At 51.0% G+C, this 14,540-nt stretch overlaps 1 protein-coding gene across 1 annotated transcript in view; it reads right to left on the bottom strand.

The window, feature by feature from the left end:
- LOC125939849 (uncharacterized) overlaps nt 1-14,540 on the bottom strand; it is a 397,438-nt gene that overhangs the window by 290,230 nt on the left and 92,668 nt on the right. The gene's annotated exons all lie outside the window — the stretch shown is intronic.

Here is a 14,540-nt window from a genome sequence, read left to right as displayed (position 1 = left end):
CCGCCATAGGGTGTATGGCAAAGGTTGGCACGTTCTTCATAATCATTACACTAACGCCTCGCGCGTTCGGTGCGAACGCGGGCAAAACGCCGACGCCGTGGACAACAGTTCTGTGTGTTGTTTGTGTGACCGCACGCAATCCCTGTCAAAACGCTGGCGTGAGCAAGCGCGCCAGCAGCAGCGAGCGAAGGTTCATGCGGTGTATCGCTTCAACGGAAACTGAGCGGTGAAAGTACAGCGCATACAAAGGTAGGAGCCGTGTTGAAGATCGCTTTCAAGATACGGCGCGCGCGAACGCCCGGCGCCGCGCAAAGTAAAAGTTGCTCGCAGAGCAGAAGCCGCAACCCCTCCCTTTCGCGCTGCCTTCCCGCTGTCCTCCTTTCGCGTGGGATATTGAGTCGCCAGTTCCCCTTGCGCCCGGTCACAAGATACGCATTTGGTGCTGCAGCTAAACGTCTGCCTCCACTACTTCCCGTCCCGCCACGGCCTTTCGCGTGACGGAAGAAGTCGCGTTTGCTCTCCGCCATGCGTTTGCACTCGCACATACAGTATACGGCCAATGAGAGCTTTTTTCTACATCTGGACGCGACCATCGAAGACTGAGCCCTTAGCAGCTTCGCTGTAAAAAAAAAGTTGTCGCAGTTTCACCCGAAAGGCGAAGCATCAATTGCGATAGCAACTTAGTAGAGAGCTATACGGTGTAAGGATAGTAGTTTCATCCGCTGTACAAACTTGGACATGCAGCAGCACCGGCAACACACAGCACTGTTGTCGACGCCGTCGGCGTATTGCCCGCGTTCGCACGAAATGCGTGCGGCGTTTGTGACTGTTGCCGGAGCCTCTGATATAAATAGGCACTTGGTGCCGCAGCTAAGCGTCGCCTCCCTTCCCTGCCCCCCCCCCCCCCCCCCACGGCCTTTCGTGCGTCAGAAGAAGGCGCGTTTGCTCTACATATATGGTGATTGTAAAGGATGAAAGAGACGCTTACTTCTGCAGCCCTTAAGGGAGCACAGCGCAGAACGCGCGTTTCTTCTCCGCCGTGCGTTCACTCCCCGTGAAAGCGCGCGTCCCTCGCGCCCTTTCAATCGCACATACAGCGTTCGGCGTGCGGCGAAGATTTCATCTCCATTGACGTCATACGGAACCTCACGGCGACGGCGACGCCGACGGCAGAAATCTGCTTTTGAGTGTCCATATAATTGCTATCGCAATAAAAAAGTGCAGGCTACCGGAGGAACCAGATATGATGCGAGTGACGCACAATCGTCGTCAGTCTTGTAACTTCGCTGCTTCCGGCTGCACATTTAGCTCAAACACACACAGAAAGATTCCGGTGCCTTGCGTGTTTGGTTCATTTCATGTCCTAGCACACAATGTGCTGACTGCAATGCACCACTTGACTTAGAACACATGCTCTGGTCGTGCAACCGAACCAAGGAAAATTTCACCAAGGATCAGGACAGGCAGCCCGGACCTGACAGAGCAACTATGGGCCGTCGAGCAAGCCCACGACGCGGCCAAAAAGCTCTGCCTGCCGGTCCCGACGTTGTAGGAGCCCACTTCGTGAGGCAGTTCACAACTTGGAGGACCCAATAGATGTTTTCGTTCCTTCCTTCCTTCATTTCACAGTGAAAGTAAAGTGAAAGCACTGTGTATGTGAGACTTTTCGATATATGGCACATGCTCTCAGAGAAGACAAAGAAAAAAAAAAAAAACCGAGGACATGTCAGCACTTGTTATGATATGTGAATGCGAAAACAATAATGTTCAATTGAAATCCGCTGAGCAGTCTTTCGAGTTATGAATTGAGAGAGAGCGAGAGATAGTGGTTGTGAAGAGGAAGAGGCGCTATTTTCTCAGCCCTTTAGGCAGGCAAGCGAGCGCCTATGGTTTGGCCTTACCGAGGCGCAGTTAGAATGCAGGAGAGAGCTTGCCCGCACAAGAAATGGGCGGGTAACACAGGCTTTCGAGAGCGAGGGTGATTTGGCGTCGCGGTAATGCCCTCTCCCCTCACGCAACACCTGGCGCGCTATTGCGGCAGCAGGTGTTCCCTTTCGTTCGCTCTGCTCCTTCGAGGCGCGCTCGTGCCATGGCATCATAGCCTATGGGAACTTCGTCGAGGCGCTCTCTAGACCTGGCGTCGCTGCCAATGGGAATTTAAGTGCCGTTTCGCTGCTAGTTATGCCGGCTTTTTCGTTCAATGAACCATTTGACGCTTTCGCATCAAAAATACGCGGAACGCCATCGGAGTCAAGGCACCCCTTCATACACGAGAGCTCGGGTAAAGCACATAGTAATCGCATGATCGCTCCTTTCGATTGGCTCCATTTGTTGTTTCCTAGCATACAGGCTCCTTTATTGCGCTAGCGCTAGGGCTTCCAATCAAGCGAGAAGGCGTTGTGTGTCTGTCCATGCGCTCCGCCACCATGAAGAGCCAACAGCAGCACCGCGCGGTGGAGAAGAGGCAAGGAGTAGGTTGGGTTGGAGGTGAGAAACCACCTACACCCTATGATGCGCTCCCGCCTCGCACGGCGCGCGCAGCCAATCAGATCGCTCGGGCCACGACAGCTCCAGCAAATAGGAAGCCGCGCTCGGCCGCAACTGCGGCCGCTGAGCGGCACCGCCGCGCGCGCTTCTCCTCGTCTCCCAGATAGTTCAGCATCGCGTCAGCACAAGTCGTGTCGCAGTTCTTCGGATATGGGCCATGGATGAGGCGGCAGGTCGATCTGCATCGGTTGACGCGGAGTGCCGAGCTCGACGGAATCGACAACTGCAGCTGAAACGACAACCTGAGCGTGCGTCGACTGATCCTGACATTGTAAGTAAAGGAGAGAAGAAGCTGCAAGCAGACAGGTTGAGAAAATATCTTGAACGTGCAAATGAAACTCCTGCACAGAGGGAACGCCATATCGACGCTGGTGCCGAGACGACGAGAAGTACGTGGGCTAATGAAACTCCGGAACGGTGACGACACCGCGTAGATGCCAACGTTCAAGCTATGAGGACTCGCAGTGAAGGAGGCTGCTGAATTGTATGCCACGCGATTGGTCAGATATGCTAATTGAAGAGCGGCACACACCTACTGGCAAATACCCAATAACTCAACTTGGCATCAAAGAGGTTCATTGGAGACTAGCACAGACCGAGTGGCACATGCCCCATGATAAGCAATCACAGTTTTGCGAAACTTGGGTAAACGTGGCTAGCGCAGAATATTTCGTGCTCAGCCAGAGCGAAACTGTCAGCGATATTTTTATTCATATCTCCTGACGTCCAATTCACGTAACCGCAGGCGCAAGCATCGGGCTGTAACCCGCAAGGTTGTTTGCACAGCCCACTCAGATGCTCTCCTCGTTTAAGGGTGGTTGCTTTGTTTGGTTTTAAAGTGAATAGCATAAGCTTGACAGGCTTTAATGCGTAAGCATTCTTTGGTGAGTACCACAGCGAAATCTATCAGTCACGCGAAAAGTGTAATGCCTTGTATACGCACAAATATGCGTCATTTGCGAAGTTAACACACTAAATCGTTATAATAGTGTAAATGCAAATGATTGATACCTTTATAAGCGATAATACACAAATAAAAAAATTGATCAGAACGAATACCCTTATGACCAGATTTAAGCATAGCCTTAGGATACATATACGGCTCCATAGTGAATTCATCGGGATATCTATAGTAGGGGTGGGCCAACATGAAATTTTGGGGTGGGCTTACAAATACTTAGTCAACACCAGTGAAGTTTCTGCATACTTTTACAAGCGAAGCTTGTCTATGTCTAGCCTGAACGTCCATTTCTGCTCGCAGAAACTATCATCATTAGCAATGGCTCGAGCGTCGTCGTCTGCTTCCCCAGCTGGCTCCATTGCCGCTCATCATTCCCACATAGAATTTCACTTTTCATTTGGCGTCGTAATGTGGAGCCCGCGTATACGGGGGTATGAGCCATTTATCTTCTTACGTGACGGACAAATTTAATTTTGAAGCAATTTAATTTTGATCAATCGCGAGCGGAAATGGCGGGTGGATGCCGCTAACCACGCCGCCGAGCAAACTCGACACATCGAACGTAATCGCTTGTGGTTCGACACCAACTTGTCTCTCATCAGTGTGATCCGCTCCGACAAACAGCGACACAATGCCTTGGAAGTGTTGAATGAACATAACACTACTAGTGGAGAAGACCTTGGTGAATTTAGAGTTTACGGCACTTGTAATGAATCTTTATTCAAGCGAAAACTGCCTGCGTTCAGCGCTGTGAACGGGTACGTATATATACCCTCCATTAGTTGTGATGCTGATAAACGAATCCATCTTCACGGAGTGGAAGGGCCGACGAATTTTTGCTTCTCTAATTCGCTGAGAGGAGGCGAGGAGCACGCATAAGTGGAAAGTGTTTCTGTGTGACTGAGCTAGCGCAGTGAAATAAAACAATTCAAGGACACTTAGATATCCCTACCTGAATTAAAGGCCAAACAACACGTAGGCGTGCTAGCGCGCGAAAGCTCGCGCCAACGCGCTTCACGCATACGCATATAGCGCAAAACGATTGGTTCTGCACCATCTGCGCATGCGTGAGGTCAGTACTGCACCATCTCCGTATGTGTGTGCGCGAGCTCTCGCGCGCCGGCCCGCGTAACGTGTCGTTTGGCCTTAATGCGTAAGCATTGTGACGCCCCTCCGATGAAGCCTCGGGCCCGTTTCCGCACTGGTGGGGACATCCAAAGGAGCCGGGTGCAGCTGCGTATTGAGAAATCGAAGGTTCGTCCACCGGAGCGCACGACAGAACTCTCCGAAATCACCACACCGACTGGCAGCGCCGCGACTCGCAGCGCTATATATAGACCGACCACACAGTTGCCTCTTCTGGGAAACGCTTGCGGCGAACGCTTTTCGCGAAGGCGAGCTTTCTGGTTTTTTTTAACAGCGGAGCTGTTTAAGCTCTTCGTTAGGTCGCGTAGTGCGAACAAAAACTGGGCCGATTCTGGAGGTTGTGCAGAAAGGGTCCAAGCGCAATGGCGCTGTGAACTAGCGAAGCTGTTCAAGCTCGAGGGTGGTCCGTCGAGTGTATGCCGCAAAACCTCCGCCTGGTAATGACGTCGCGATGCATCGCCTAGCAAGGCTTCACCCCAGCTGCGCCGACCGCGCCGAGCATCGCCACAGCTGCGTGAGCCGTGACGTCATCGCGTGCGCCGCATCGCTTCGGCTTAGCTTTGCCGAGCCATGATGTCACCGCGCCGTGCGGATTAGTGGCCGCGGCTGCGCAGACATGGAGCTAAGTCGTGACGTCACTGCGCCGACCCACGGAACATATAGCTCCGCGAAAGCCCCGCCGTCTTCGCGCCGAGCACATCGCCGCGAAGATGGGGTGGCCGAAGAAGAGCTTCACTCTCGAAGAAAAGGAAGAAAAGCCGCCGGGCCGCTACTCGAGAGCCATTGAGACGACTTCGGTCCGATCCCGAGTATCGCGCCGCCGAAGCGGCGGCGGAAGGTCGGCGATTCGGCGAAGATCCGGAGTTACGAGCCCACGAAACCGAGGAAAAGCGTTTGAGCGCCGAGAAACGTCCCTATACTCCAGTGTTCGTAGCACCTTGGGCTGTCGATGGTGATGAGGAAGGGGAAACGTGGCCGAGTCTCGAAGCTTAACCTCGCAAAAAACTCGGCCGAACCGAGATAAAGCTAGGCGGGGTCACCAGCTTCCCTGTTTGCCTAGACTTCGCACCACTAGCGTAAAGCTGCCCCTATGTTTTTTCTTTCCCCCACACGGCCGGTGCCGCCTCTGCCACGGATGCGCAGAGGTGAGTGATAACTGGTGGTGCTTCTAGAAACCATGCGTGTGCTTCTAGAAACCATGCGTGTGCGTGTGCCAGGGTGGTGCTTCTAGAAACCTGCGCGCGCTTGCCATCGATCGGCTGTGACCACACTACTTTTTGTACCATCTCCGGGGGCGCCGCCCCATTTTCCACTTCATCGGAAAATTCAGATGCCACTCGCAGACCTCTCGGCAGGGCAACAAGACGGCGCAGCGCGTAGAAAAAGAAGCTTGCTGGGGTAGCCCGGTTGTCACATGACGCGTTTCTCAACATTGGCACACAGCGGCGTGTCATGCATTGAGGAGGGCGCCAGGTTTCGCGGTGGTGGCGCTAGATGGCGTCGATTGTTCTTAGGAAATAAAACACACAATGAAATAAAACACACACAATGAAACACAGAGCACTGTGGGGCCACAATAAGTATGAGGTGGTGCGTGGAATCTGGAAAGGAGTAATGGTGCCAGCGCTAACATTCGCAAATGCCATTATATGCTTAAAATCGGATATATTGGCGGGTTTGGAAGTTAACCAAAGATCAGTAGGCCGGTTGGCTTTGGGAGCACACGGTAATACGACTAATGAGGCAGTGCATGGAGACATGGGTTGGGCCTCTTTTGAAGTCAGAGAAGCACAAAGCAAAATTAGTTTTGAAGAAAGGCTCAGGAACATGGATGAAAATAAATGGGCGGCTAAAGTGCACAAGTATCTCTACATGAAAAGCGTGGACACAGAATGGAGGAAGAGGTCAAGGAAGTTGGCAACCAAGTACAGGATAATCGAAACTGTAAATAGACAACCAGGGGTCATCAGAAAGAAAGTGAGAGAAATAGAGACCGTGAATTGGATGCAAAGAATGGAAACGAAAAGGACAATGGAGATTTACAAGAATGAGAAGAAAGAAATTAGAAGGGAAAATCTGTACGATAACACAAAGGGCAGTGCCTTGCTATTTGAGGCTCGAGCCGGTTGCCTATGGACGAAAACATATCGGAACAAATATTCGGAACTAGATGAGACATGTGTATGCTGCAATAAAGGTCCAGAGACCACTCAGCACATCCTAATGGAATGCGACGGGATCCACCCAGCGAGAACCGTAGGTAACGTGCAACTCCCAGAAGCGCTTGGGTTTAAAGTGGAAGGAAACATAAACAGATCAGCCGTAGAGATCAGCAAGAGACGATTAGAGTACTGGTGGAAAAAAAGTAGGGAAAAGATGGATGCGACCTGATCTCTTAAAATCATAGGCAGCGGTACAAGGTAAATTTTTGAAAAAGAAAAATAATGATAGGTATACAAAAATGCAAGATAAAGAACATGTATAGTATACCTGATTAAATCAAGCAGGCTAGGTGACTATTTGTCGCCGCCCCGTTTCAAAGGGGATGCCAATAAATCATCATCATCATCATCATCAAATAGGGAGCCTATATGCAACGGCGTTTTAGGGTGCCAGCCGTTGTAAGGGTACTTGCTGCCACCAGCTAAACTAGCGGGCTAAATGTGGGGCACAAAATGACGAACAACCACCCGACAGACCACGTATCCGCAACCCTTGGAGACATGAAAGTAATAAACCATGGCCTCAGCCGCCAGAGACATATATCGTGTCTGAGCGCAGTACACGCACATCTGTATACGTTTTAGTTAAACAGGCTAGTAAGCAGTCTTTATTAAAGCACACTTCAAAGAACATCCGTTATATATCACGTACGAGGGGCCTTCAATGAAGATTTCCTGTGACTCACTTTTATTTATTGCAGCATGCTGAAACTGCACATGTGTAATGACATAAGTCACTATAGGTCACGTGCCAACATGCAACTCCGAACTAATAACGGTATTTCTTTTACAGGGCTGAAGTGGTGTGAGGTGTGATTATGGATGCAGTGGAATGCAGAGCAGTCATCAAGTTCTTGTACTTGAAAGGCCACACACCAAGGGGGACGTTCGATGAGATAAAAGAGGTTTATGGGGAGGATTCCCCATCATATTGTAACGATGTTGAGGAACACAGGTTAACAAAACAACGATATTTATTAAGGGCGAACCTGTGCCCACGACTAAACGTCACAACCCAGCCGCCTCGAAGACGGCGGCTGGTCCGCTGGTGCACATGTGTAAGTTCCACGGTATGGACTCGCTGGAGATCGGGGCTACGATAACATTCATTCGTGGGGCTTCGACTCATACCCAGCACCTCCACCAGAAATGTAACGATGTTGAGGAACACAGGTTAATAAAACAATGACATTTATTAAGGGCGAACCTGTGCCCACAACTAAATGTCACTGCGATCGTGAAGAATGCCCGGCAGTTGCGTTCTAAAACTGGCGTCCAGCCGTCTTTTCCTTTCTTCTCGAGTGCTGCCTCGTGCGCGTGGCGCATGCGACCCGGGTCCACCGGGTGCTCGTGACACGACGATCGCTGCCTGTTGTTGCTGAACAACACCATGGTGCGGCGTGCATAGTGTCCAATACGAAGGGCACGCAACTTAAATGTGGCCAAGAGAAGCTTTTCAGACAGTCTACGGCTTCGCACTGGGGTCCATACCCACACCTTGTCACAGGGCTGATAATGCGCTTCACAACGTCGCTGGTTGTACCGGCAGGAGTCGATGCGTTGTTGGCGGCGTATTCGGTACCTTGCCATCTGTCGTGCCTCCTCGGCTCTTTGCAAGAAATCATCTAGGTCAGATGAGTTATTGTTTTCTTCATCTAACGGCAACATAGCATCGAAAGTTGTAGTTACTGCTCGGCCGAATACAAGTTCAAACGGGGCGACTCGTGTTGTTTCTTGAACGGCTGTATTATATGCGAAGGTGATGTACGGCAAAATTTCGGCCCACAGCCTATGTTCAACACCGACATACATCGAAAGCATATAAGCCAGTGTTCTGTTGAGGCGTTCAGTTGAACCGTTGGTCTGAGGATGGTACGCCGTAGTTCTCCTGTGATCAGTATGTGTCAACTGCAACAAGCATTTCATTAGGTCCGCAGTACGATCGGTAATAACAACTGTGGGAGCGAAATACCTGAGCACGATATTGTTGACAAAGAATTTTGCAACTTCGACAGCCGTTGCACTGTACACGGAATCATTTCTGCGTAACGGGTCAGATAGTCCGTGGCCACAACTATCCACTTTTTGCCTAATAATGATGTTGGGAAGGGTCCAAAGAGGTCCATGCCGACTTGTTAGAATGGGGCTTTTGGTGGCTCTATTGGCTGGAGCAGGCCTGCCGGTTTTATGGATGGAGTCTCGCGCCTTTGACACTCGCGACAAGTCTTGACAGAGCTGCACTGATGCTAATAACTTAGGCCAGTAGTATTTCAGACGAATCCTGGCGAATGTACGGCTCACGCCCATTTGTAAAAACGAAGGTTCATCGTGACATGCATACGAAATTTCTTGTCGTATAGCTGTGGGTACGACAAGTAAAACCTTTGACTCGCTGTTCTCTAAGTTTCTCTTGTAGAGGACACTTCCTCACAGACAAAACGAGGATAGCTCTCTAGAGAAAATACGCGCGAGTTGAATGTCGAGTCCCTCCAGGCGCTGTATAAGTGGTAGCAATTTCGGGTCATCTCGTTGCTGTTGAGCGATTTTTGTCGTGTCAACAATGCCAAGGAACGGGAAATCCTCTTCTTCTGACTCAGTTGTCTCGACTGGTGCGCGTGAGAAGCAGTCGGCATCACTGTGTTTCCTCCCGGATTGGTATACAACATTATTATCATACTCTTGCAACCTAAGGCTCCATTTTGCTAGTCGTCGGGATGGATCCTTCAGATTCGCCAGCCAGCAAAGCAAAGGGTGATCACTGACTGCTCTGAATGGTCCACCATAGAGGTAGGGCCGAAATTTACATATTGGCCAAATGACTGCAAGACACTCTTTCTCTGTTGCGAAATAGTTTGTCTCTGCTTTCAAGAACTTACGGCTGGCATAAGTAATTACTTTCTCCTGGCCATTCTTCCACTGCACTAGTATGGCACCGAGGCCGACGTTACTCGTATCGGTATGAAGTTCAGTGTCAGCTGACTCATCAAAATGGGCTAGGATTGGAGAAGCTTGCAGGCGTTTCCTTAACTCGTCAAAGGCGTCTCGTTGGCTTTTCCACATGAAATGTACATCTTCTCTTGTTAGTATTGTAAGCGGCTCAGCAATCTTTGACAAGTTTTCCACAAATCTCCTGTAGAATGCTCATAAACCCAAAAAACGTCGCACTGACTTTTTGTCTGTGGGTGTCGGGAACCTCGCAACGGCTGCTGTCTTTTCGGGATCTGGCCGAACGCCTTCAGCATTGATGATGTGTCCGAGAAACCGAAGTTCATCGAAGCCGAATTGACATTTTTACGGCTTAATTGTCAAGTCTGGTGCGTGAATAACTTCTAATACTAGTCGCAGTCGCTCTAGATGTTGGTCAAATGTTGCGGAAAATACGACCACATCATCGAAATACACTAAGCACGACTGCCATTTCAATCCTGCGAGCACAGTGTCCATCATTCGCTTGAACGTTGCAGGCGCGGAACAGAGGCCGAATGGAAGCGCTTTAAATTCGTAGAGGCCGTCAGGAGTTACGAATGCTGTCTTTTCACGGTCCAACTCGTCCACCTGTATTTGGAAATACCCACCCTTGAGATCCAGGGAGGAGAAAAGCTTTGCACATCGGAGACGACGCGGAAGGGCGTATACATCCCGCTTAGTTACGCTGTTCAATTTACGGTAGTCGACGCAGAATCGAAGTGTGTTATCTTTTTTCTTAGCGAGAACTACGGGAGACGCCCATGGACTGTTGGAAGGCTGAATAAAGTCATCTGAAAGCATCTCCTCTACTTGCTTCTTGATTATCTCCCCTTCTTTTGGTGAAACTCGATACGGGTGCTGGCATACCGGTCTTGTGGCGTTCTCTGTTATGATTCTGTGCTTTGCAACAGACATGCGCCATACCTTCGAGGAAGTAGAGAAGCAGTCAGAAAAATCCTTTATCAGGGCATATATCTGTTTCTTTTGGGCTTCCGGGAGTCTTGGGTTGACGGTAATTGATCTGTCGACACTGCTGGTTCCTGGCAGAGCCGTTGACGTTGTCGTTAGGCTGTATAACTCGGTCGCTACACAGAACTTGGGGAAATAGGCAATAGCTGTTCCTTATGCGATGTGTTGGAATTCATTTCCGAAATTCGTAAGTGCAACATTTGCACGGCCATTCCTTATGTGAACAAGACCCCGAGCCGCGCAAATACCTTTGTTCTGTCGTGAACCAAGGGGTCGCAGCGGAGCGCCAGAGCAAGAGCAGCAGCTCAGCAGGTTTTCAGAACTGACTAGCGCGTGCCCTTTTTGCGCCGCTAACACATGCCGCCCAACTTTATTGTCGTCGTCATTCGCAGCCGGCCCCAAGGCGCCGGCCAAGAGCGCCGACCTAAGCCTCCCCGCTTAGCAGCGTTGGTGGGCGCTACAGTTCCAAAAATGTCACCATCTTCCCATAGGGGAACCCTGAGTAGTATGCGAAGCAGACATGGGCTGGACTCAAGATAGTTTTATTAGCTGTATAAACTTGGACGTGCAGCAGCACCAGCAACGCGCAGAACTGTTGTCGACGCCGTCGGCGTTTTGCCCGCGTTCGCACCAAACGCGCGCGGCGTTGGTGACTGTTGCCGGTGCCTCTGGGGCGCCTACCGTCGCGCCTCTAACCTAAGCTGTTTTGCATTATCGCGAGCGGAGCCGCAGGTGTTGCCATTCGTTGCGCAATCCCGAGAGGAGAGGAGGGTCGGAGAGCAGAGGAGGGTCGGAGAGGAGAGGAGGAATGCCGAGAGGAGAGGTGAAACAAGGAGAGCAAAGGAGGGGGGGAGGGAGGAGAGGAGATGAGACAAGGAGAAAAAAGGAGTGGGAGGAGGATGCGCATGCGCAGTAGGGGTGTGGACGCCGCACCGCGGATGGAGGGATGGAGGGAGGGAGTGACATAGCCCCGATAATAAGCTGCTTCGCATCTAAAACAGCACTATGTTTCCATCCGCTATGCCTTGGCGATCGCAAAATGTTTCATTCTCCACAAAAACCATTATACTGCAGCGTGGCGGTACAGCTACATCATCATCAATGACGCGCAGTGCAGCAAGACGTCGCTCCTCCAATTCTTCCACAGGTATAGCTTGTTTTGTTGAGAAAGACACACTCGACCGGCGTAGGTTAATTATGGCGCCATTAGCTTGTAGAAAATCCATTCCCAATATAAGTACCCGTGAACATTCTGGCAGTAGAATAAAGTCAGAAACGTAAGTGAAACCTTTTATCGTATGTCTTGCGGTGCATCGGCCAAGGGGCGTAATAAGATGATCGCCTGCCGTGCGTATCTGTGGTCCAGTCCACTGCGTCGCAACTTTTTTCAGGTTCTTTGCCATCTTGAAGCTTATTACCGAATAATCATGTATGTTTTGATCATGCAGAATGCCATCTACACCGACTCCTTCGAAGCATTAAAGGACATTGAGGACCGCAGTGTGGAAGATATCACTGCTATACGCATCCGCCATATTCTACAGCACAAGCAGAAGAATGGCATTGACGTTAGGGTCGCCTGGACGCCGGGACACGTAGGGGCCCAGGGGGGAGGTAACGAGGTGGCGCATGGTCTTGCCACCTCACAATCTGGAGTTTTGCCTTTTCGTCTCCAACCTCTCCTACACGGGTCTCCCGACCTTGGTGACCACCCCTATGCGGATTTGCCGCCGAACTCTCATTTCGAGATGGCACGAATACGTCGCTTCCCAAGTACGCTAACAGGGAGAGACTCAAACACCTCACTCCTCCTCACATGTTTAAGGTCCTCGCCCTCAGCAGATCCCAGGAAATATTTATAAATAAAATACTTGCCAACACAGCTACTACCCCTGACAGAATTCACAAATGGCAGACAGTGGCTGACCAAAAAAAGGGCATTGACGCCTCTGCCCCCCCAATATGCACCTTCTGCCACTCCGTATGCGAAGCCAACTTGCAGCATCTCATTTTACACTGTCCCATGTTAAATATGTATCGAGACGACAGCAATATCTTTCAGCATTGCCACATTGAAGCTTTACAGAACGACATTCTCGAAAACCCCGATCACCTGGTAAAATTAGCCCACTTCGACGTTGCTAGCGGCCTGGCTCGCGCGATTTAGTGGGTGTCTACCTCTCCTCGTATGTCCCTCCTCCCCCACCAGCGACCTTCGGTCCTCCCTTTTCTTAATAAAGAATTCATTCATTCATTCATTCATTACCGAATAATCAGCGCTGGTGTTGACTAAGGCATTCAGCTCGCATCCGTGTAGTATCAACCGCAAATCTGATGTAATGGTTTCGTTCCTGCACCTGTTTACTGGAATTATCTCGTCGTCACACTGGAACCGTGTTGGAGGATCTTCGTAACTCAGGTTATCAGCGGCGTCACCTCCACAGGTCGCTTGCTTCAGTTTTCCTGGTGTGGGCTTGGTGAACGACGCCTACGCAATCTTGGAGACGCGCGTGGGCTAGGCGATCGGTAGCGCACGGGTGACCGTCACCGCTATTGATGTTGGCGTGAAGTAATGGGGCTTTGGCGCGTGGACAAGTATTGTTCGATCTCTGCTGGCCGTTCACCATTTCAGGGGCATGGGGCACTTAAGGGAAAACCTCTTAATCCAGCTTGACGATACGGGCAGAACCTATACAGGTGACCCGCTTCTCCGCAGTGAAAACACAGAGGTCTGCGCTCGTAGTCCCGCCAGACGTCACTTTTCTGGGGCCTTTGTTCCACAAAACGAGGTGCACTACGTGCTGGAGGCGGATAGGCAGCCGGTGGTTCCAGCATACGAGGTGCACTGCTTACTGTCGGCGGGTAAGGATTGGTCGTGGCAACTGCTCCACTACTGTGTACCGCGGCTTGCCTGAGTACGTCGGCGTACGTTGGGGTGCGCCGCATCAACTGTTGCTCACGCTCTGGATCCCGTATGACCTGCCACAGTTCGTCCCGGACAACGTCGACGATAGACGGTGCAGTTGGAGTCTGAGGTGTCTGCAACTTGTTGAGCTCTTCCCTGATCACTGACCGGATGAGCTCCCGCAGGGCTTCAAGGTCGTTCGGCACGCCTCCAGAGAAGACATGGGCAGGAGCACAGCTTGCCTCACGGTTGTATTGCCGAGCCCGCTGTTCCAGCGTCTTTTCGATGGTCGTTTCTTCGGTTCTGAACTCTGCGACCGTGCGCGGTGGGTTGCGGACGTGAACTGCGAAGAGATCTTGCTTTACTCCACGATTGAGATGGCGCAACTTCTTATCTTCACTCATGGTGGGATCAGCACGCTTGAGCAAGTGGGATATCTCCTCGATGTACATCGCCACGTTCTCCTTTGTGAGCTGCTACCTAGCTTGAAGTGTAATTTCCACCTTTTCTTTACGGTACGTGCTGGCGTATGTTGCTAGCAGTTGCCGAAATTCCTCCCAAGAGGACAAAGAGGGTTCGTGGTTCTCATACCACGTTTTTGCGAAGTCCTCCAAAGCGAAATATACGTTACGGAGCTTCTTTCTCTCATCCCATTCATTAAAGCTCGCCACTCTCTCGAACAGTTCCAACCAGTCTTCCACGTCTTCGAACGAGTCGCCATGGAATGTAGGCGGCTTGCTGGGTTGGCTTACGACCAGCCGTGCCGGTGTTACCTGGCTAGTCATTGTGGCAGTGACGCAGTGGGCTACCGCAGGAAACCGCA

Source organism: Dermacentor silvarum, chromosome 9, assembly GCF_013339745.2.
Source record: "Dermacentor silvarum isolate Dsil-2018 chromosome 9, BIME_Dsil_1.4, whole genome shotgun sequence".
Taxonomy (NCBI): Eukaryota; Metazoa; Arthropoda; class Arachnida; order Ixodida; family Ixodidae; genus Dermacentor; species Dermacentor silvarum.
The sequence above is the reverse complement of the archived record's forward strand: the minus strand, read 5'-3'. Positions and strand labels throughout refer to the sequence as shown.